A 24,428-nucleotide genomic window follows, 5' to 3' on the forward strand; every position below is an offset into this window, starting at 1 on the left:
ATAGCAGCCAATTCTATCCCCCAAATCCCTGTTGTGCAGAAAGGTTTTCCTGCTAACGCAGCACATTCAGCCATTGCATAGCATAGTATTAATGATTTATACACACCGCATCAGTGCTTTTGTTCACTAGAAAGGCTCGGCTGTATTAATAAACTAATTTCAGGGAACTGAATACTGCATAGAGATTTAGCAAAGCTTTTAGCTGTCCGTTTTGCCTTCTTATTTGTAGGATAAGACGTAGGCTATTTAAGAAAAGACAATATTCCCCGTTCTTGGCGTTTGGTACATTCTGTCTGGAGCAGGGCGTCTACTGTATATAACGCCGGCGTCTGCATAGAACGGTGAAATGTTTATTAAAATCGGCACCAGTGTGGTCGATATGGATATAGGCTGCGGATGGGGGGCTCACACCGGGGAATGTAACCTGCACAATATACTCCGAAAGTATAGGCACATACTGCATATATCGTCCCCACGCCACATCATACGGTCCCCGGGCGCCGATCTCGGAGCTATTCTCTCTGGCTAATATGTTCTGGACTGTGTTATATGAGTTCCTACAGGCGACAGAATGGAAAAACGAATGTATGTAATGCAGTGGGGTAATGGCCATAAAAAGATGCTAACTTTAAAAGAAAGGCATGGATTTTTCGCATCCCTATAAGAGGAAACCTCATGCGCTAGCCCAACATGTTTCCCGTTCTAGGTTTTTTTTAATTAAGTGTCTGTTTATGGGATTCGATCCAGTGGGGCTTGTGTATATAATAGGGGACGTGCTGTGTTTTACTCATATAGAGCCCAGCTGTTTTATGGCTTACATTTACTATATGGCTGGATTTAACCAATTAATAGTACCAAAATACATGTGCATAGTGAGGTGGTGACGGGAGCCAAGGGTGGTGCCTACGGATCTAACGCCGCAGTCTGATATCCTGCTTGGTAATGATGGGCTCTGTTACATAGTCTTATGATTTAGGGTCACATGGACGCCCATCATATCTTTATGTAACTGTCGTTTGCCCACTGACTAGTAGAAACAGGAGGAGAAGTGATCTGGAACTAAAGCCAAGGAGAAAACGCAGCATGGCACTGGTTTACAGATGGTCTAGATCCCTTGATACCTAGTGGCCTATACTACAAGACGATCATTACCTAAAGTGGAATGACTGACAATACATTAGGACGCTTTCACAGTAGGACTTTTTTAAAGAGTGGCTGTCATTTTTATTTTTAGTCATTAAATCAATAGTACACATGCAAATAAGCAACGTTGTAATAAATCTGATCTGAAAAATCTGCTTCTTTCTCTTGCAGAATGTATCAGTCATTATCAAAACTCTCAGCTCTAAGTAACATCTGAATTCAGTGGAGACTTTCCCATTACTGAGATAGGAGATGGCGGCTTCGTCATGTACTTTTCTATGTAGATGAGGAGGGAGGAGCTACCGGCAAAGCTCCTCCCCCTCCTCCCCTTACTGTCTACATAGAATTGTACCAAAACACAAGAAAAAAAGAAGCGATCAATATCCCAAATAGTAAAAGATTACAAAACTTTATTCAAGCAGTAAGGTATGGGGACAAGATAAATACATAGAATGTGGAAAGAGCGCATGTCTAGTAAAGAGACAAAAAATAGAGCACACAGATTATCTCAATACAGGAGTAATATGGATTCAAACCATACTAATAAGGGAATTCCATAGGGCCTGAATGGAAATAAGTAATACACCAATCAGTAATGCAGGTGTTGCATAATGCAGATGACAGCCATGTCCAATAGGTGCACAACACACTACTGGTATGGGGCCTGAGGACTATAAGGATCGGCCTACACAGAACCTTCTAATTACTAGTTTGTGACGGAAGAATGTGCAGCTGAAATATCTATTTCTATCTATCTATCTATCTATCTATCTATCTATTTGTCTGTCTTTCTATTATATATCTATCTATATTTATTAGCTATCTATATCTATCTATTATCTATCTTTCTATCTATATTTATTATCTATCTATCTATAGCTATCTATCACATATCATCTATCATCTATTATCTATCTATTATATATTTATATTTCTGTTTATCTATCTATCTGTCTATTTATCTATCATATATCTATCATCTATCTACAATGTATCACTTATCTATCTATATAACAATATATCTATCTATTATCCATCTACATTATCTATCTATCTATCACATATCTATCAATCTATCATTTATCACCTATTATCTATCTATTATATATTTATATTTCTAAATATCAATGTATTGATTTATCATATATCTAATATCTATCTACTAGCTATCAATTATCTATCTATCTATGGATATTTCTGTCTAATATCTATCTATCTATCTATCTATCTATCTACAGTATCTATCTATCTATCTATCTGTTTGTCTACTCTATCTATTTACATTATCTATCTATCTATCTATTATCTATAGCTCTATCTATCTATCTATCTATTTATCTACATTATCTATCTACCTAGCTATCTATATATCTTTCTATTGATATTTCAATCTCTATCTATATATCCCTCCATCTATCTATCTATCTATCTATCTATCTATCTATCTATCTATTTGTCTACTCTATCTATCTACATTATCTATCTATCTATCTATCTATCTATCTATCATCTATACAATAGATATCTGTGTGCAATTTTGTAGTTATCCAAGGACTGTATACTGAACAGTTAGCTGGAGGAGTGATGTGACAGGAGCCATTAATTGTGATGGTAAAGTTTGTTTAGCTCCATTTTTGGAGGCTAATTGAGAAGCCTATTGTGATATATCCAACTTGTCCTAATGTGGATTAATATCAGGCAGGTGTCCTTTAAATAACGCTCCTGTTTACACTGTGCAGTTTTTATTTGTTTGTCCTCTATTATTCGGTTGCATGAGTGTCTCATTGTGTTTAATTATGTCTGTGAAGCATAAGACAGCAGTCAACATCTGCTCTATTGTTTCCGAGCTTTACACAGAACTTTGATGGGCTAGTGAGCAATCTATATTTGAACTAAAAGGAACAAACAGCAAAATTCATAATATTCCACAGAGGTGTATTATCCAATATACGGCATCCCTTGTTAAACCAGACGAACGGCTCCATGCAAAGAAACAAGCCACCGTGCATTACATAAACAAGTGCTCATGAAAGACAGGAGCTCTTTGTGTAAGACACCGGCATCAATAGACAGGATGGTAATGAAGAAATATTAGACTGTCAGAAGGCACCTCTGATTATTATGAAAATTGGTTATGATTGTACGGTAATTCATGTTTAAAAACATTTATGACAGAGATGATTGGCTGTTATATATGCAAATTGTTTGCTTTGCCTCCTTTGCATTCCCTTTACATACATTACTCGGTAAAAAAAGTGAAAAAAAAAAATCAGGTGCTGCAGTATAGTATTTTACCAGCTGTAAAATCTTGATATGAGAACTATAATTTCTTACATGACAAGTATTATTGTCACATAGGGAAGAGCCATCAGTGTAACAAGTCACCAGTGGGCCCAATGCCAAAACGTCAAATGGGGCCTCATTCCATCATGGCCATCTGCAGCAGCATGTTCAAAAAAAGAAACGTTTGTGTTCGTTCATATTTAGCCTAAAGAATACGTTTCATTGAATTCTTCTAATTTAACCTGCGTACCTCCTCCAATTAGGGCTGCTCCACTGATTCACCCTTTTTTTCTCTTTCTTCTATGCCACTTTGTTCCAAAGTCATGAAACGTGGTACAAAAGATCCCTCAATGTGCAAACTTTCCTTCCAAACAACTGGGCGTGTACCAGAAATCTACTCTATGAAGCTGGCCAATAAAAATGCAGCCGCTTCATAGAGCAGAGAAAACAAATGCCCACAGAGGTGGTCGCAGCTGCAGTTCGGCTCAGAATATTCTGACTCCAAAGTTGCAACATTCTTTCCTGCTATTGGAACAATAGAGCAAAAGAGACCAGACATGCTGGAGAGCTGATGCATCAGACCCAACGGTGTTAAAAGTGTTGCAATGTGTTGCTGTCCTCCTGAGGTCTGGCGCACCAGCACTGCTTATCTTCTCTGCTCCGACACTCCAACAGCAGAAAGGCACGTGTGAGAACACAAAGAACCAGGCTTCTCTGTGGGCATTTGCTTTTTTCCTCTATGATGTGGCAATTTTTTGATTGGTCAAAGTCATCAAGAAGGTAAGGAATCACTCACAGAGAAGTTCTGCTTTATACGTGCAGTTGGTTGAAGCTAAATTTTTCATATTGGCTGCTCTTTATTATCAGAGGGAATACATTTAAAACTGTTTACAGAATCTGTGGAGCAATGTCAATTGGAGGTGGTACTCATTTTAAATTAAAAAAAATCCAGTTAAAGTCCTTTTTAAAGGGTTATCCCCCCAAAAAGAAAAATTATTCAATATACCTTAGCCAATGTTCCCCAACTCCAGGTCCTCAGGAGCCACCAACAGATCATGTTTTCAGGATTTCCTTAGTATAGCCAAGTGATAATTACATTCTGGACGGGCAAGAATTCCATCACCTGGGCAATACTAAGGAAATCCTGAAAACATGACCCGTCAGTGGCTCCTGAGGACTGGATGTTAGGCATCGGGATTCTCCTTCTGGACGGGATGGATCTAAGGCCTTGTCTGGTGCTGTGGTCTCCCATTCGTGCTCGGCTGCTGGGATGACTACTCAGCACAGACTCCAGACCCAGTGCCTTGCCCAGGCTCCTGCTGCACGTGTAGTTACTGCTGATCCTCCAGCTGAGCCTATGGTGACTACTAGTTTGCAAGTGCAGCGCTGTGCTCTGGAGCCTAAGTCCATATTTCACCCTACTAAGCATGTCCATGATATGGTGCCTTCCCATAGGAGCTCGGACCTCAGGTGCTTTGGTGATTTGGCAGCTTCAGATTGGTCCACAGGCAAGGTCCTGTCTGTCTGGACTTGAGCAAGGTATAAAAAGCTCTCAATGGCGCACGTCTGTGTACTAGTATCATGTGTGTTTGTTGTGTTGGTGGCTACTTTACCACCCTGTCTGCCTTAGATAGTGGGATAAGTTGTTGATCATGGGGGGTGGGGTAAGCTTCCTAGGACCCCAGTGATCCCAAGATCAGGATTCTGAGAGGAGGGCTCCCCTGGGATGTATACAGTCTTTATACTCATTCATTGTTTATGGAACTGCCAGAGGAAGCAGAGAACAAAGCTCAGCTTTCTCCAAAAGACCCACTGACAATGAATCACAAGACAAATATAATAGACACAGCGATCACAGTACAGGGATAATACACGCAGTGTGCTTGATAAAGATCTTTGGATCGAAACGTCGCCACAGAAGGCAGAAAAAATGTGACCTATTTTTTTCACCAACCTGTGAGGCGCTGTCTCTTTTGTTTTTTGACAATACACACAGTGATGTCACAGTACAGGAATAATAGACGGTGATGTCACAGAACATGGACAATAAACACATTGATGTCACAGTACAGGGAGAATAAACACAGCAATATCACAGTACAGGGATAATAAACACAGTGCTATAAAAGTACAGGACATAGTCATGTCACAGAGCATGGATAATATAAACAGAGATGTCACAATACAGAGGTAATAAACACACTGATGTCACAGTACAGGGATAATAAAAACTGATGTCACAGTACAGGGATAATAAACACAATGCTGTTATAGTACAGGGATAATAAACAGAGTGATGTCACAGATCATGGAAAACATACACAGTGATGTCACAATACAGAGGTAATAAACACACTGATGTCACAGTACAGGGATATTAAAAACTGATGTCACAGTACAGGGCTAATAAACACAGTGATGTCATAGTACAGGAATAATAAACACAGTGATGTGAAAGATCATGGCTAATATGCACAGTGATGTCACAATACAGCAATAATAAACACACTGATGTCACAGTACAGGGATAATAAACACAGTGATATCACAGTACAGGGATAATAAACACAGTGATGTCACAATACAAAGATAATAAACACATACTATGTCACAGTACAGGAATAATAAGCACATTGATGTCAAAATACAGGAATAATAAACACAGTGATGTCACAATACAGGGATATTAAACACAGTGATGTGACAGTACAGGGATAATAAACACAATGATGTCACAGTATAAGGATAATAAACACAATTATGTCAGAGTGCAGGGATAATAAGCACAGTGAAGTCACAGTACAGGGATAATAAACACAGTGATGTGACAGTACAGGGATAATAAACACAGCGATGTCACAGTGTCATGGGAAGCCTAGGTAACTTTAGGCTGAAACCCTGGGGCCCCTGCGGTGTCCCTCAGGCTAGGGGAAACCCTGTCTGTCCCTCAACCCAGGGTTTACACTGAAGGTGTGCCTGCCTGGGCCTCCACCCTGTCCTTGTCTCCTGTCCAGCCCTAAGCTGAACCCACCACCCTCCACCCAGTGAGGAGACCAAGCACCAGACCCCACAAATAAGTATGGACAGGGATAACAGAAATGTACCACACCGCGTACACACAGGGGAATACAGTAATGTGCAAGGGCAACCAAATAATACAACACAGGGAGGCAAAATGGCAACAATGGAATATACTACACCAGCAACCATATGCCTCTTAGACCACCACTCCAGACCGGTATCGCTAGCACAAGGCAAGAGCTATAGTCGGCGACGCCCATAGTCACACAGGGCAATTTAAAGACAGAGGGCGTGGTTAAACCCTCAGCCAGAATGACAGCCTGGTTAACCCAATCCAAGCCGGATCAGAAGACCAACCATGTGGTAGGATGGGGTATTACCGCTGTCTGCCGGACACCCTGGTGCGAACAGTGTCTGACATGACACACAGTACAGGGATAATAAACACAATGATGTCACAGAACATGGATAATAAACTCAGTGATATCACAATATAGGGATAATAAACACAGTGATGTCAGAGTGCAGGGATAATAAACAGTGATGTCACAGTGCAGGAATAATAAACACAGTGATGTCACAGTACAGGGATAATAAACACAATGATGTCACAGCACATGGATAATTAAACACAGTGAAGTCACAATACAGGGGTAATAAACACATTGATGTCACAGTACATGGATAATAAATACAATGATGTCATAGTACAAGGATAGTAAACACAGTGATTCACAGTACATGGATAATAAACACAGTGAAGTCACAGTGCAGAGATATTAATAAACACATTGATGTCACAGTACAGGGATAATAAATACAATGATATCACAGTGCTGGGATAATAAACACAGTGATGTCACAGTACAGGGATAATACACACATTGATGTCACAGATCATGGGCAATAAACACAGTGATGTCAAAATACAGGGATAATAAACACAGTGATGTCACAGTACAGGGATAAAAGCACAGTGATGTCACAGATCATGGATAATATACACAGTGATGACACAATACAAGGATAATAACCACAGTGATGTCACAGTACAGGGATAATAACCACAGTGATGTGACAGTACAGGGATAATAAACACAATGATGTCACAGTATAAGGATGATAAACACAATGATGTCAGAGTGCAGGGATAATAAACACAGTGAAGTCACAGTACAGGGATAATAAACAAAGCAATGTCACTGTATTTGGATAATAAAAACAATGATGTCGCAGTACAGGGATAAAAGCACAGCGATGTCACAATACAAGGATAATAACCACAGTGATGTGACAGTACAGGGATAATAACCACAGTGATGTCACAGTATAAGGATAATAAACACAATGATGTCAGAATGCAGGGATAATAAACACAGTGAAGTCACAGTACAGGGATAATAAACAAAGCGATGTCACAATATTTGGATAATAAAAACAATGATGTTGCAGTACAGGGAAAATATACACAGTGATGTCACAGATCATGGGTAATAAGCACAGTGATGTCACAATACAGGGATAATAAACACAGTGATGTCAAAATACAGGGATAATAAACACAGTGATGTAAGAGTACAGGGATAATAAACACAGTGATGTCACACAGTACAAAGATAATAAGCACATTGATGTCACAGTACTGGGATATTAAACACAGTGGTGTTGCAGTACAGGGATAATATACACAGTGATGTCACAGATCATGGGTAATAAACACAGTGATGTCATAATACAGGGATTATAAACACAGTGATGTCAAAATACAGGGATAATAAACACAGTGATGTAAGAGTACAGGGATAATAAACACAGTGATGTCACACAGTACAAAGATAATAAGCACATTGATGTCACAGTACTGGGATATTAAACACAGTGGTGTTGCAGTACAGGGATAATATACACAGTGATGTCACAGATCATGGATAATAAACACAGTGATGTCACAATACAGGGATTATAAACACAGTGATGTCACAATACAGGGATAATAAACACGGTGATGTCACAGTACAGGGATAATAACCACAGTGATGTCACAGTACAGGGATAATAAACACAGTGATATCACAGATCATGGATAATATAAAAGTGGTGTCATAATACAGGGATAATAAACACAGTGATGTCACAATACAGGGATAATAAACACGGTGATGTCACAATACAGGGATAATAAACACGGTGATGTCACAGTACAGGGATAATAACCACAGTGATGTCACAGTACAGGGATAATAAACACAGTGATATCACAGATCGTGGATAATATACAGTGATGTCATAATACAGGGATAATAAACCCAGTAATGTCACAGATCATGGATAATGTACACAATAATGTCACAATACAGGGATAATAAACACACTGATGTCACAGTGCAGAACAAGCTTCCTCCTTGATGTTACAGCACAGGGAGTATTCAGTGATGTCATAGTACATGGGTAATTTACACCATTACATTTAGCACAACAATAGCATACACAAAAATTGTAACCATATACACTGTGGTTTCCCAGCATTGGAGACTAGCATAATGATGTCATATTTAGGTATTTTGATGTTCTGGAATGGGAATAAGGCAGAGATATTTATGCTTTAAAGAAATGGAAAAAGTAATGCTAAAGAGGCTCTGCACGTAACCTAAGGGTTGGACTATAATCTAATTTTCACACTGCAGAGAAGGGATGATACCCCCTGCTGGGGTAACAACTAGGACCCATAGTTAAACTAAAGATGCAGATATCTTCAGGGTCTCAGAAGAAATAGACCCTTTATTTGCTTAGCTATGTTATCCTTAGTCACACACACTAATGTTAAAGACCATCATTAAATATTACCTATGATTACCATGATTCATATAGCACAGCACTGGGATTTCACAGCACAAAAATTTGACAGCTAACTTGACATCAGGTACTGACTTATGCAATAACACATTATCCTAAGTCTCTGAATATATGAAAAGGCTTTGCCTACAGGAAGAAAGCAGGATCTCTCGTGCCACTTATTGGAAGTTTGCAACTCTAAAAGTCAATGTCGACTATTTAAGGCTTTGTCACATGACTTGGGATAAGGAGCCAAATCAGAAACTCTAATTGCAGACATGTGTTTCTGCCTGTTTGCCCTTCATCAGTGCGAAGCAGTAGTACTGGTTTGACTGAATGAGAAGCTCTGACAGGAGATTTAATCGGTAAGATTTATCCATATGCAAAGTGTCAAGTTCAGTCCTGTTAAATGAGATAACCAAGTGAGACAAGTTAAGAAAATGTGCGTTGTGGGTCATGATAACCTCTGCCACATCTGTAGTTCAGATATATTCTGTAAGACACTCCATGTCCAAGCATTTCTGCATTTTTTCATTGTTATGTATCTATTTTTTCTTTTATTCTTTAGAAATAACTCATTTTCTTTGGTGTACACCATAGTGATGTATTTAAAGGGAAACTTCAACTTTATGTGCAGTTATCATTGAAATCACCAAAGAATCAGTGATCATTCAGCTGTGAATATATACATATAACATTCACATATTTATATAACAGCACTGCATTTATGGCAGCTCCCCAAAACAATATACTGTTTGCATATTGCCACAATAACTCTGCTAACAAGGGACAGCATGTACGAAGAAATCAGATGCCTCATGGCTGCTCACCCCCGGTCATAGAGCCACTGTCAGGGGAAAGTCTTGATGTTCTCTTTCTCCCCACTGATCTCGAATAGAATAGATTAATGGTAACGTCACTTATTAATGAAATATTTCCAGCCATGATTAATGAGCTGTAGCTAGCTCTGTACAGGCTGTGTCCACAGGTGCTGTTCATTGTAAGGGGAGTGTGTCTGTAGATGTCAGCAAGAAGAAAAAACACTTGTGTATCTACTGTATAAAGACTAATATATATATATATATATATATATATATATATATACTTTCCTTTTGAATATATTGAAGCTGCAAGATCTATAGACATGTTAATGGTGTGCAAACGCTGAAAGAAAGTAAAGAAAATTTGCAAAACGTCTTGATTTATTCAATATCAAATATGAGCGCCATAAACAGAAATAGTCTTATACACAGAAATAGGCACCTATCAATAAAGTTGTTAATGGTTGCCTGAGAAATGTTCTGCCACCCTGAATGTATTTGTTCACCAAGTCATCAAGCTGGCAATGCCCTTTGCTATGGCCAACCAATGATGTTCTTGATGAGAGACAAGTCCGAAGATGCGGAAAGCCATGGAAGTATGTTTAGTCCACTCTGGCTATTCACAGCAGTGTGAGCAACATTTTGCCTGGTATTTTTTAAATGATAAATGGCTCTTTGGATACTAGGGAGAAACTGCAGTACCACTGGTTCTTTAATTGATCCGTTCTGCATTGTAAGTGACGTTGGCCATCACATATCAATTTGAAGGGGTAAAACAGTGTTGTTTGCAAAACAATGACCTACTAGCCAGATGTCCCGGTACAGGTGCTCCATTTACTTCATCCACCACTCTCAAAAACTCTCATGGAGCAAAGTGAGATGGCAATGGAGGTAGGAATTAAGGTCTATAATCTTCAAGGGTAAGTCCAGTTTTTGACTTGCCTAATAAATAAAAAAAATTGCACTACCAAAGTATACAGAAAATACTCAAATGTACACATGAATATGCATATCTATAATATAAAAAATGGTAGATGATGAGTACAAAATGGTGAGGTTTCCTTTGTGGTAGAGCGGCTCACTCGGCTGGACACAGAGGTATACCTGGAATACTGTCTCTTTAAGAAAATAATTAGTTTATTGAAGACAGCATAAACCAAGCTTGGGAATATAAAGCCAACCCTCTGGGCAAAACAACAAAACAAAGACAAACAAAAAGAGACACAGTCCTTTTCCTTGCGGGGATCAGCCCACTCACAGACAGCAATGTCCACGGTTTAGATTGAGCACACACACTCTCCTGGAGTGCTACCTCTCCAGGCACTCATTGAACACTGAAAGCTTTGGCAGTTAGCCATTTAAACCAAGACCATGTGACTCCTTCATCATGTGACTGATCACATGATCTCGACATTACAAAGGTTCTGTCAGGACTCTGCAGATGGAGATACGGTGGACATTCTCCCAGTTGCTCTATGAATGTCCACTAAAGCCAGCCCATAATATAACTTTCATTTAGCCTTCCCAACATGTAGTGTGCTGGAGAAAACTATTCTGGTTTTACATCACTGACGCCATTATGCGCAGTGACACGTATCTCCCCTCTATCACTTCCCCAGTGACTCTGTCACAAATTATAATTAATTATTTATAATTTATTAAAGCAAGCTCACAAATGGGATAAAAACATTTCAAAGTGCATCAAATACAAAAAACTTAGATACACAGGGTAACATCCCAACAGAAAAACCTTAGGTACACCTAAGATACACAGGGTAAAATCCCAATAGACAAAATATCCTGATTCCTACCTGCAAAAAAAACTACTAAAAATAACTACCAAAATCCAAATCCCCAAAAGAGAATGCAAATTAGTGGTAGAGCTCAATAATCAATATAACAGATGGATAACCAACATGATCCAAGCAATAAAAGCATGACTAAGAAGAATTGCAAGTAAGACATTTTCAAGTAACGTGTAAGAGTGTGAGATATATAGGTGACATAAGCAATATGTTCCAAAAATAAATACAAAATTCCTATACCTTATATGTAAAGACAAAGAGTAGTTCTAAAGAGCCAATGCAATCCAACTACGAATTAAGTGGCACAAAGGGACCAATAGGTAAGAAAAAATAAAGTTGTGTGCACACAACCTGGACCAGAAAGAATGAGTGCAGCAAGTGTAAAAAACTTTACTTGTGCATCAGAAACTTGAGTAGCTTCGTCAGGGGTAGTCATCATCTTAGACACCGTGAAAGTCGGTGATTGGTCTGGAGGCCATGTGGGAAATGCCATGAAGAGACTTTTTTGAGGAAACATCAGACTGGTCCTACTTCCAAGATTATTTTGTGGGGTGTTATATTGTGTAGTAGCCAGACCCGTCTAGTTTTTATTCCAGTTCGACCAACAATTTTCAGCTCTTTGATTTGGTCATGGAACCAAAGATACAGCCATTTCTCCAGTGTCCCAGAAAAAGTTTGTAAAAGTCACAATGTCAAACCACATGTTGATCATGCTACTAAGAGAATCCTGTGGTGTCAAAAATTGCTATCAAGGCAGCGTCTCTAGAATTGTCTCCCATTGAGCACATCTAAGATATCATTGGTAGGCAATTGCAAAGGGAACATCCAGCAGCGGATCTTAATGATTTGAATGCCCAAGCACATTTGGCAAAGCAGAGCTTTAATTGGATTTCTATTAAAACCTCACTAGTAGTATGCTAAGGTGTGTAGGTAGGTGCGTATATTTCTGCTTGTGGCACCCATACTCAAGCCCCCAAAAATTCAGATGATTTGAATATTGTATTTCCAGTTTCTCACCATTTGCATATCATTAACATGTCTGTGGATCCCGCGGTTTTCATAATTCCACAACTGATCTATCTTCTTCGCACTGCGATTTCAATGTTGAGCTCTAGAGTAATAACGTAACATGGCATGGCGACTAGTCTACCCAACTAGTTTAGGCACTTGGAATTATCGAAAGAGGGCACCAAATCCATGGCTTTGGTATATATACATATGTACTTATGAAAAGCTTTTGGGGTAATTTATACTATTACATCATGAGTATATTTATTCCAGAATGTATGTATACTTTTATGGGAAAGATCTCATCATTTGTTCTACAGAAAGTATAGCGGAGGAATAGTTTTGCTTCATGTGCCGGAGTATATAAGAACACTTGCTCACCTCCTACTCAGCTTTCAATCAGATTGGGGCTTACTGCAATTTGACACCAATTTAGAAAGTTGTCCCTTTAAATGTCACCACACAATCTATACTTTTTTAAAGATTTTCAACTACTTCTGACAGGTGGTAATTTAAACCAGAACAATATCTCGCACCTTTCCAAAAGATATGCAATTATAGCTAACCTTTCAAATCCAGAACTGTGCAGCAATTTATACTTGGGATACATTATTGTAAGTTCAGCACCAATGTATTTTGGTTACAATTATTATGTTCGTAGCCTACTAATATTTTGGGTCAAATTGGTTTTACTTAACTAAAATCAGGTGACAGTGTTAATAAGAAGCGCTAACAATAAAATGATGAGTAATTTAATTAACAGGCGTTACATTAGGTGACAATGTGACAAATCAACCTCTGCCTTTCTTCCTCTTTAGAGATGTTCTCAGCTTTTCCTCCCACATTAGTCACAAAGTATTATGCCTTTTTCTATATTTTCTTCCAACCTCAGCCCTAAATCAATCTTTTGATTGACAGAAACATCCAATGCTCATAGCACTTCTCTTAAACACAAAACGTGTCAAAAGGTAAAATCCCTTAGCAGGTACATGGATGTCAAAAATGTATTTTAGATGAGATGACAGAGGGTGAATGGGTCTGGCATAACTGAGGCTGAATCCAAAAAGTCCATGTATTGTAGAGAGCTCGAAATGCTATATAATATGATCTATTTCCATTAGTCAATCACTTCAAGTACGTTAACAAAAAGAGAAAGTAATCCTTTACCAGTGGTTAACTGGATCACCTGGAATTTTAATATTATGGATTGTATCTATTTTGTGTTAGTGGCTGTTCTTTGCGCTGATACTGATCTATTTATAAGTTACAAACCTAGCACTCAACTTTAGGATATTCAGAAGAATATTTATTGTAGTACGTAACAAAATTTTCGGTCAAATTTTGACCTTCTTCAGTTACGTATTGTACCAAATACGTGGTAGTGGGACGGACCACCCCAATTATGGCTACTTTCACACTTGCTTTGTTTTGCAGCGCGTTTTTCCCGCAAAAAAACGCATGGAAAAAACGCATACAAACGCATACAAATGCTGCGTTTTAACCCTAACCCTTAACCAAACCATACCCTAACTCTAACCCTAACCCTTAACCAAACCATACCCTAAGCCTAACCCTGATCCTAACCCTAACCCTAACCCTAACCCTTAACCAATCCATACTAACCCTAACCCTAACCCTTAACCAAACCCTACTAACCCTAACCCAAACGCTAACCCTAAACCCTAACTAACCCTAAACCCTAACCCTTAACCAAACCATACTAACCCAAACCCTAACCCTAACCCTGGCCCTAACCCTAACCCTTAACCAAACCATACTAACCCTAACCCTAACCCTTAACCAAACCCTACTAACCCTAACCCAAATGCTAACCCTAACCCTAACCCTAAACCCTAACTAACCCTAAACCCTAACCCTTAACCAAACCATGCTAACCCTAGCCCAAACTCTAACCCTAACCCTAAACCCTAAACCCCCTTAACTAACCCTAACTCTAACCCAAACCCCTAATTTCCATTGTCTAACTAATGGTCAACAAAAAAAATGCATGCGCAAAAAAAAACGCATACATGAGCATGCCAATGCACACATATGCGCACCCATAGACTTATAATGGGTGTCTTGCTGTAAAAAAATGCATTGCGCGCACATGCGTTTTTTTGAGGCAAGTCGGACGCCCAAAAAATGCAACAGGATGCATTTTGTGCGCCCGAGCACACACCACAAAAAAACGCATGCTCGTAAAAGTGCATACAAACGCATGTGTATGCACACATAAGCGCATCCCATGCAAAATATAGGGAAAAAAACACAAGTGTGAAACCAGCCTAAGAGCACATGAATCTTCACAATAGGTTTATTACCTATTACCACGTATTTGGTACAGTACGTAACTGAAGAAGGTCAAGATTTGACCGAAATGTTTTTTTACATACTACAATAAATATTCTTCTGAATATCCTAAAGTTGAGTGCTAGGTTTATAACTTATAACTACTTGGTTTGGGAACCTAACCTTTAGCACCATTACTTAAGTTGTGCTCACGGTGTGTTTCCTTCTAGATACTGATCTATTGACATCAATTAAAAGTTGCATCAAGTTTTAGGAATTTCAGAATAAGGAGTTCTAGGAGTTTCCGAATAAGGCTTCGTGCAGATGACTGTAATTCCAGTTCGAGTGTGATAGCGGATCGGACTGGTATTATTTAATGAGTCACATTTTTTCTTTGGATCCTGTGTTACAAAATAGAAAATTGCAGCATACATGATTTGACTCCAGTAATCGGATGGCACTCACCCATTTATGTCTATGGGTGTGTGGAAAGCATCAGACCACACTTAGATAACATCTGAGTGTTGTCCGATTTTTATGGAAAAACTGGATAGAGGAGATGGAGAAACTTTTTTTTTTCATTCTCCACATCCAAAAAAAGGGTCCCACTCTGGTCAAAATAAAGGAGAGAGGAGTGCAGTAGATCTTGACAAAAGTTAATCCAGGTGGTAAATATACAAAATTACAATTTATTGAAACATGTCTCTGAGTGGAACCTACTCTTTCCTCCTTCAGGCATATCTCTGACCAAACTCTGATCAAACTGTGATCAGAGTGTGATTAGAATAGTCGGACCATTTTTCTCAGATGGAGGACACATAGTGCAATCGTCTGCACCTGCCCTTAGATGTAGTGTGTGTACATGTGCATTTGTAGGACTTGCCTCCTACAAGTTTCATCAGGTTTTGTCTCTGAAGGCTCTATCTGTATTTTTAAATTGTCTCTGCGCTAGTATGTGGAGATTAGCTGTTTTAAAATCTTCCACAGCACATAGATACATGAGAGAATCTTGCTCTCTTTTCTCTATATAACACACATTCAGAAGCAACAGCAGCATTGAGTGCATTATACATTAGCACTGAGCAGAATAGATGTGAATCCAGCTTTTGAGTGAGATAAGACACTTACTAGAAAACAGGAATACAGTATATTCTGTCTCTCTTACATTCTGCTCCATCTTCTTTCTTCCTATCACTTCTGTCTAGACTTCAATACACACATATAATGTGATCTCTCAGATAGCCGCCAGTCTGTCTTCTATTTATTGTTTTTCAGGAGGCAGAGCTGAGAAAAATTGGCTGACAGTATATAAAGAAATATATACTTTTTATCAAGAAAAAGAGATATGGCACTCACCAGTCTCAGTAGTCCATGCTTTATTGAAGCGACGACAGTCGTTTCACGCTGATGCGCTTCTACGTGACCCATAGAAGTGCAACAGCGCGAAACGGCCGTCGTCACTCGCATACTCCTTATCCCATTCCCCTCGCCAGCATGTTTTAACTGTCTTCAGTAAAGCATGGACTTCTGAGTCCGGTGAGTGCCATCTCTCTTTTTATTGATAAAAAGTATCCACTTCACTGTTACATTTCGATTAAGTCCAGTTTGAATGCCCGGTTCTCCACGTGGACGGCTGTCATACAAGTGCACACTATATTCCTGCTGGTGCTGTATTGGTCTTTGTGGTGCAGATCATTTTCTTTTCTTTAGTATAAAGAAATATATATCTATATATTACAAAGTTTTGTATATTGTGTTAATGATTTTAGACAAAATTAGTTAAAACAACAGTGACCATCTAAAGGTGTTGCAAGCTTTGAGCAATCCCTTTATGTCACATGGCTCCTCTAATGATAAACAGAACAACTACAGTGATTATCTCTATTCTGAACTTTATCCTTGCAACAAATATTCCATTTCCCTAGGGCGCCTCCACAGGTAAAATTAAGCATTACCTAGTTTTATTGAAAGAATGTGCTTGCTCTGTAATGCATTGATGTGCTAGGTCCTCCAAAGCCATGGTCGACTTTGACTAATAGTACAGACATATGAATGATGGCCCCTTTCCATCAATTTCTTTTTTGAAGGTAACCTATTTAATATCTATGGACAGGGAACTTTCTTCAACAAATGCAATAATGTACTTTGGTCAATGCAGTTTATTTTAAATATAGCCAAAACTTACCTAGTAAATAACAGTAATAACTTGCTAGTGCTGCCATAGAACTTTGAGAGGTGATTTAACCGCCAAGACTCTGTAATCAAGTTGATCATATTTTAGCCTGGCCAGATGGCTGCTTCGAGTTTATTTACAACATCATTATCCAGGGGACAGGTCTGAATATTCACAAGTCAGGACCCTGGACTGCACATAGCTGCAAAAAAAACAACTACTTGTCATATTTTCAGACAGAAGGTTGCATATAAGGGCTACTAGAAGTTATCATCTGGCCACAATTACCTCGTTCGCTAATTTTACATACAACTGCTTCCTATTGCTTCTGGACAATTATAGAGACTGTTCAAAATATTAGGAAGCAATGAGGAAAACTTAGAGATGTGTTCTGGACTCTATACATTGTATCTTAAACTATGGGGAAATATATATTGTTTGCACCACTTGCCCCATATATTATCCCAAATTTAGCATCTTTTTCCTCAATTAACAACCTGCTACCATAAAATCTTAGAAAAATCTGGACAGAGTGCTATGGATTGGAAAGCTTGAACAATAAAAAGTCACCTTAATCTCCTGCAATATAGGTTTAAACCTGATAAAGCATAAACCAATCAGAATAAATTATTTGATCTGTGACCAATTTAAACTAGCGATAAGCAAATGTGCCGAAATTATTTAAAATTCGATCAGGGAATTTGATTTGCATCAAATTTAATCAGTATAAATCAAAAGTATGCTATTATGCTCTAAAGTCTGTCTATACCCCTCAAGCATAATTTAAAACATATTTAAAAAAATATTTTAAAATTTGATACTTATGCCCACACTTAACTTGTGCACAGCCCTACTATGGTCTGTTCGTCTTCTTCATTCTGGTCACCACTGCAGTCTTGCAGAGGGGTGATGATGAGTTTACTGTTCTTTCATTATTGAATCCCCATCTGTGTCAGTGATATGTAATATCTAAAAAAAGATACAGATGGTGAAAGTAGAGGAGAAAATATTCTACTCCGCCCTCCTATCGGCCAGCAATCATGCGAAACATGGTGAATAGGAGCACTTGGGAGAGACAATCCCTCACAGAAGGTTCCAAGTTAGTTGGGAATCCAGCACACATCAGTAAACAAATTCAACGTGTATTCAAAAATTGTTGAAAACGTCTTCATTAGTGTATATTCCATAAAAGGATTAGGTAAAATGTCTGTAAGACATGGGAGTTATTATGTGCTTCGAAACTTTGAAATTTTTAAAGGTTCTTAGGCATAAAGTCATGACAAAGAACCAGGGATTTCAAAGGTTCAAAACATGTAACTCGAATGTCTTGTAAACTTTTACCTATTTTGTTTATGAAGATGAAGATGTTTTCAATAATTTTGGAATAAACATTGAATCTAAATGTATCTACTCATAAGTGCTGGATCTCCTGCATGCGTAGCAGTACTGAGCATAGAATAGCTGAGCTGTGGTATAACATGTCTGTGCTAGGGCAATGAAATGCCATGAGAGTGACAGAGGGGTGTTTTGTTAGACTGGGTCATGGGTATATCTGTAATTCATTAATTAGACATGGTAAAAGGTGGAACTGTTTATGGAATCAGTGGAATCTTCAGTATAGCATAGCTGAGCTGTGCTTACAACCCAACTACTAGATATTTTAGCACACAGGGTCATTAGAGTCATCTGCTCATGCTTGACCAGAAGCATTAGAACTACTGGAAGATGAATCCAGTTGCAATTTAGATTAAAAAGAACACTTTGGTTAATTTTTAGAGGTGGAATTGGAATACATGATTAATTCTGTATGGCAGAAAACTGAGACCACATTATGATTTGGGAAAAAATGCTTCAAGTAAACTTCCACATAAAATATTCATCACATTCTATCTACATTATATAGGTTTACACTTCTATTCTCTTACCTGTACTATTTCTGATAAATGTACATTTTTCTATAGCTCAATGGTAATCAAACGAGACTGCAAAGATATCTAGACACCTATAAGAATCATATTTTTAATGGGAGCCATGACATAACTTAGATTTAGTGTCTGCCGTGAAATGGAAAATATTTAAATAATAAAACTCGTGTGTCAGTTATAGAAGAGTCCAAAGTGTTCACCGATCGATTTATGTGTAAGAATCCATAACAGAGAAATCTATGACATAGTCCAGTAACACAATATCAACAAAAAGCTGAATCATTTATAAACCATAGGTAGTCTGATGTTTTTGGAAAGCGAAGATAGTTAATGGTTTTCCAGTCACTGTTAACAGAAAGACTAAATGTAAATGCTTTGTAAAGAAAATATTAGGTATAGTACATTATGTCCATATAATATACTGTATAACATAATATCATCGCTGGAGATTTGCCAACACTACACACTTGTATTGGGAAAAACACGATTTTTTATTTGATGTTATGTAGTTCATACAAGTATGGGAATAGGGCAAGATTTGTGCTTCGTATTTTGAGGACATCATAAAATTGGGATCACTTACATGGGATATTGCTGTGGTTTTCACAATATAACAGTTTTATCTGCTGCAGCTCTGCTAGTGCTCTCAGTGAGAAGCCCTGTCAAGCCCCTCCCACGCCATTGATCAACAGCTTACTGCCTATATCCTTGAAAATAGTCAATCAATGGTGGCAAGCATGGATAACCAGAACTAATTATTGGGAGAACTGGCACAGATGAAGCATTTATTAAAGCAGGGTTTTTTTTTTTTATCAAACTACAGTAAGGAGACCAGTCAGTTATACACTGCTGAAATCAGGTTTTGTCCCTTACTCAACTCTTCTTTAGGACAGCCTGAACCTGTTGACTGATTCTAATAATTGTTACAATGGGCACACCAAGTTTACTGAACATTTGCACATTTCCTTTTAATAATAAATAAGGTAAACCTAAGAAATAAAGCCTAGTGACAAGATGTCAACTCCAAACTTAAAGGGATTGACTGGGACTTTCACATTGCTAGTGTCTCCTTAGGAACCAACAACAATATTTGATTGGTGGGGGTGTGATACCCATCATCTCTGAGATCAGCTGTTCCCATTGTCAGCAATGGCCGGAACTGATGACTTACAAATCTGCACAGCCCAACTCCGTTGACTGTACAGTAGCCTTGGTTGAGTACTGAACATCCATCCGCTATTCAACTTAGTACAGGTTGGAAGTCCAGTGCCTAGCCGCAGCCATTATTCTGTTGATGGAGTTGTGCTTTTAGAGCTCCATAACCAAGCAGTTCCAGGCACTTCCGACACTGGGAACAGCTGATGGGCGGAGATGATAGTTGCCGCACCCCCACAAGTCAGACATTGATGACCTATCCTAATAGGCTATCAATGTTAAAGTCCCGAACAACCCCTCTAAATAATATTTACTTTTTCTTCTTATTGATCTTTGAGGATTGTTATTCTATTGGTGCTTGGCCCACCAGAGGATCTTCTGCTAAAGTCTGACCCAAGCTATATTCTTCTGTTGCCTCATGCATACAAAGCCATTAATGTATGAGACATTTCTGCAATGTACATTGTGAGGATTACCACATAGCATTAGAATTGAACAAGATTGGTAAATATTGGAAAACTCGAACTGAACATACACTAGTTTATGCATGAAAACTACCATATTGCTGCTCTGAATTATTTGTGAAGTGGTTTTCATTTTCATGGCCCGCAGTCCAACACTATATTTTCCTGACTGGTTTATTACAGGAGCTGCTTACAACATAGTGAATTACATTTTATGGTAAAGGCCAGTGGTTGTTAATAAGAATCAATGGATTGTCAGATGGAAATAAAAGTGATAGATTCAATTATACCAGTTCTTTCATGTGTAGGCATACACAAATTTCTAGGAGTAATGTAAAGATATGAACTAAACAAAGAGTCTTGGTTTAGTTTTGTAAGATTTGCTGTAAACCATAATGCTTGGATAAAGAGATATATATCTGTCCTAAAGTGCACACTGCATCCATTAATATATGTTTATCATGATTCACATACTATTATTTCCATATTAACACTTCATTAGCTATGAATTCTGTGACTAAATTCTTGATAATACGAATTTACATTGGACCATGTTAAATAATAAAACGAGAATATTCCTGAATTTGAACCTTGAATAGATCATCTTGGATACAAAACCAGTACAAACATCTTAATATGGAGTTTACAACCAATGGCTCCCCCAATTCAGAACCACTAATAGCCAAATTAAAGGGCAACTGCAAAGAGTGTCTCTCACTCTGGAAAATCTGACTGACTACTTTATAAAGTGGACACTGTGTAATTCCTTTACTTCTCCTGTGATGGTACTATGGTGATATTGCATGGTAGGAACCAAACGCCGAGGCTTATCGCTGGGAGTTTCAGAAGCATGACCTCTTAACAAATATAGTTTGTCAAAAAAGGGCAACTACTTTCACCAAAATACTGATAGGTAGAGCAAAAACAATAAGGCTCCACATTTATGTAACCCCGAATGATGAAAGACCTGATAGAATAGCGAGTGTAAGAGCTATAGCATTGGCTGATGGGTCACCCATAAGAGTGAACTGTTGGATTTCTACTGATGCCAAGGTTCATAAAGTGCTCCTGTTCACATGTCCAGTAGTTACTCAGAGTAACGAGCACCACCATCACTGGGTTAAAAATATGTTGATATGCATGATTATAGGGGTTGCTCACTACTTTTAGAACCCCTTTTCATTCCTCATGTTTGGCTCCATTAAAATAGAAACACATACTCAGTAGTGATGAGCGAGTATACTCGTTGCTCGGGTTTTTCCAAGCATACTCGGGTGGTCTCCGAGTATTTTGGCTGTCTCGGAGATTTAGTTTTCGTCTCTCATCTGTATGATTTGCGATTGCTAGACAGCTTGAATACATGTGTGGAATACCTGTTTGCTAGGGAATTCCCACATGTGTTCAGCCTGTCTACAAGTCGCAAATCATGTAGATTAGATGACGAAAACTAAATCTCCGAGAACGCCAAAATACTCGGAGGACACCCGAGCATGCTCGGGAAAACCCAAGCAACAAGTATACTCGCTCATCACTAATACTCACCCCTGGTGTTGTTGCCATTCCAGCAGTGTGAGCACTTGCATTCCCGGGGCTCACATGGGGTTGTATCGTCATGTGAGTCCTGCACTCAAACAGTGCTGGAGTCACTGTCCCCACCTTCAGTCTAATTGAACATCAAGATGAAGTCAGAGAGTAGCCGAAGCTCTGACTTCCTGATGATCTTCAATACATCCGAAGGCGGTGACAGTGAAGCCGGCACTTATTGGGCGCAGGACTCACATGATGTAACATTGCCATGTGAGCCCCGGGTGAAGTAAGTATTGGTGTTTTTATTTTAACAGTGCCAAACATGAGGGGTGAGAAGGGGTTGTCCAAGTAGTGGATAACACTTTTAAGTTTCGTTTTCTGATTTTGCAATGGTAAAGAATGAAATTTGTAAGATATCTCTTCAGAGGAACAGAAATACAGTAAATACAGTATAGTAGGGGGATCCTGTGCAGAAATTATATGTGGGCCCTTTGCCGTTTAACTGACGATTTCTTAAGAGTAATGGGTTCATTATAAAGTTCTATATTACTTTCTAGTAAAATTAAGCAAAATGATTCTAAACTAATCAAATGTGTGGTTTCTGGTGAATCAAAATTTTGGAAAATTTGCTTCGCTCCAATCCAAGATAACATCTGTCCAGTCTCCATTTTTCTTGACTCTGAGGTATGAGAAAAGGTTAAAAATATATTTATAAACCTTCCTCAGCCCTCCTTATACATTTCCTGCCACCACAATTTTTTTTTTTTAAATTCTACTTCTCGTTATTTTGAGACCACTGATATTTGTGATCTCCTGTTTCCATTGTAGTGTATGCCTGTCCTACCTCTGGGGCCTCTATACAGCTGCTCATGCTGCTCCATATCCACCATCGGCTTTGTGCTTATGGAGTATATAGCTGTAAATTTGTGTTACAGTTTATACATTATATATTATTCACATTTTGATATGTATTGAAGCATATGGAGCACAGTGAACAGTTGATATTCCTCATCTATATTTGTGATTTTATACCCTTACATCATCGTACTATCAGTGAAAGCTGAGAACAGCCTTCACGCTGAGAGTACATATCTGGGCAGTCGGCCAGTCATCATGCTGTATTTTTTTTTTTGCTTTTTTTTTTTAGAAGTAGTCAAGTGCTGATATCGCTGTAAGTACATTGTATCTGACAAGTTTCTACTCTTAAGCATCATATAATTATTTATAAATGTGGCGCTATGTATTATGTTTGGATGTCTATACTTTATATATTCAATTACCAAAATAATAACCAAGGGCCAGTATGTTAAATATGTTAGCCGTGTGGGAATGTGTATGTGCATGTATACATGTTCATGTGCATGTATGTGTGCATATGAATATGTGTATGTGTATGTGTGAGAGTGTGCATGGTCGTGTGAGCTTGTCTGTATGCGGCATATGCAAGTGTGCGTTAGTGTATGTGTGTGAGTGTGTGCTTGTGTGCATGTATGTGTGTGCATGTGTGTATGTGTGTGTGAGTGTGTATGCAAGTATGCATGTGTGTATGTTTGTGTGTGAATGTGTGTGAGTGCATGTATGTGCGCTTGTATATGTGTGCTTGAGTGCGTATGCATGTGTGTATGTTTGTGTGAGTTTGTGAGTGTGTGCATGTGTGCGTTTATGTGTGTGCTTGTATGTGTGTGTGAATGCGTATGCAAGTGTGCAATCGCCAATCTGTCTTGAATGCTGCAGCCGGGATCATATTCCTCATCAATCGTTACACCGATGCCTCTACCATGTGCCAGTCATTACACTGGCTACCCATCCACTCCAGAATTCAGTATAAACTTATTACCGTCACCCACAAAGCCCAACATGGTTCAGCACCACCCTACATCTCCTCCCTTGTTTCAGTATACCACCCTACCCGCGCCCTCCGTTCTGCTGATGACCTGAGGTTAGCATCCTCAATAATCAGAACCTCCCACTCCCGTCTC

General features: G+C 38.6%; 1 protein-coding gene across 4 annotated transcripts in view; it reads left to right on the forward strand.

Moving 5' to 3' along the window:
- The window catches only part of RBFOX1 (RNA binding fox-1 homolog 1), a 991,812-nt gene that overhangs the window by 36,160 nt on the left and 931,224 nt on the right, over positions 1-24,428 (forward strand). The gene's annotated exons all lie outside the window — the stretch shown is intronic.

The sequence above is a fragment of the Dendrobates tinctorius genome, unplaced genomic scaffold, assembly GCF_039654945.1.
Source record: "Dendrobates tinctorius isolate UK_male_01 unplaced genomic scaffold, ASM3965494v1 ptg000129l, whole genome shotgun sequence".
Taxonomy (NCBI): Eukaryota; Metazoa; Chordata; class Amphibia; order Anura; family Dendrobatidae; genus Dendrobates; species Dendrobates tinctorius.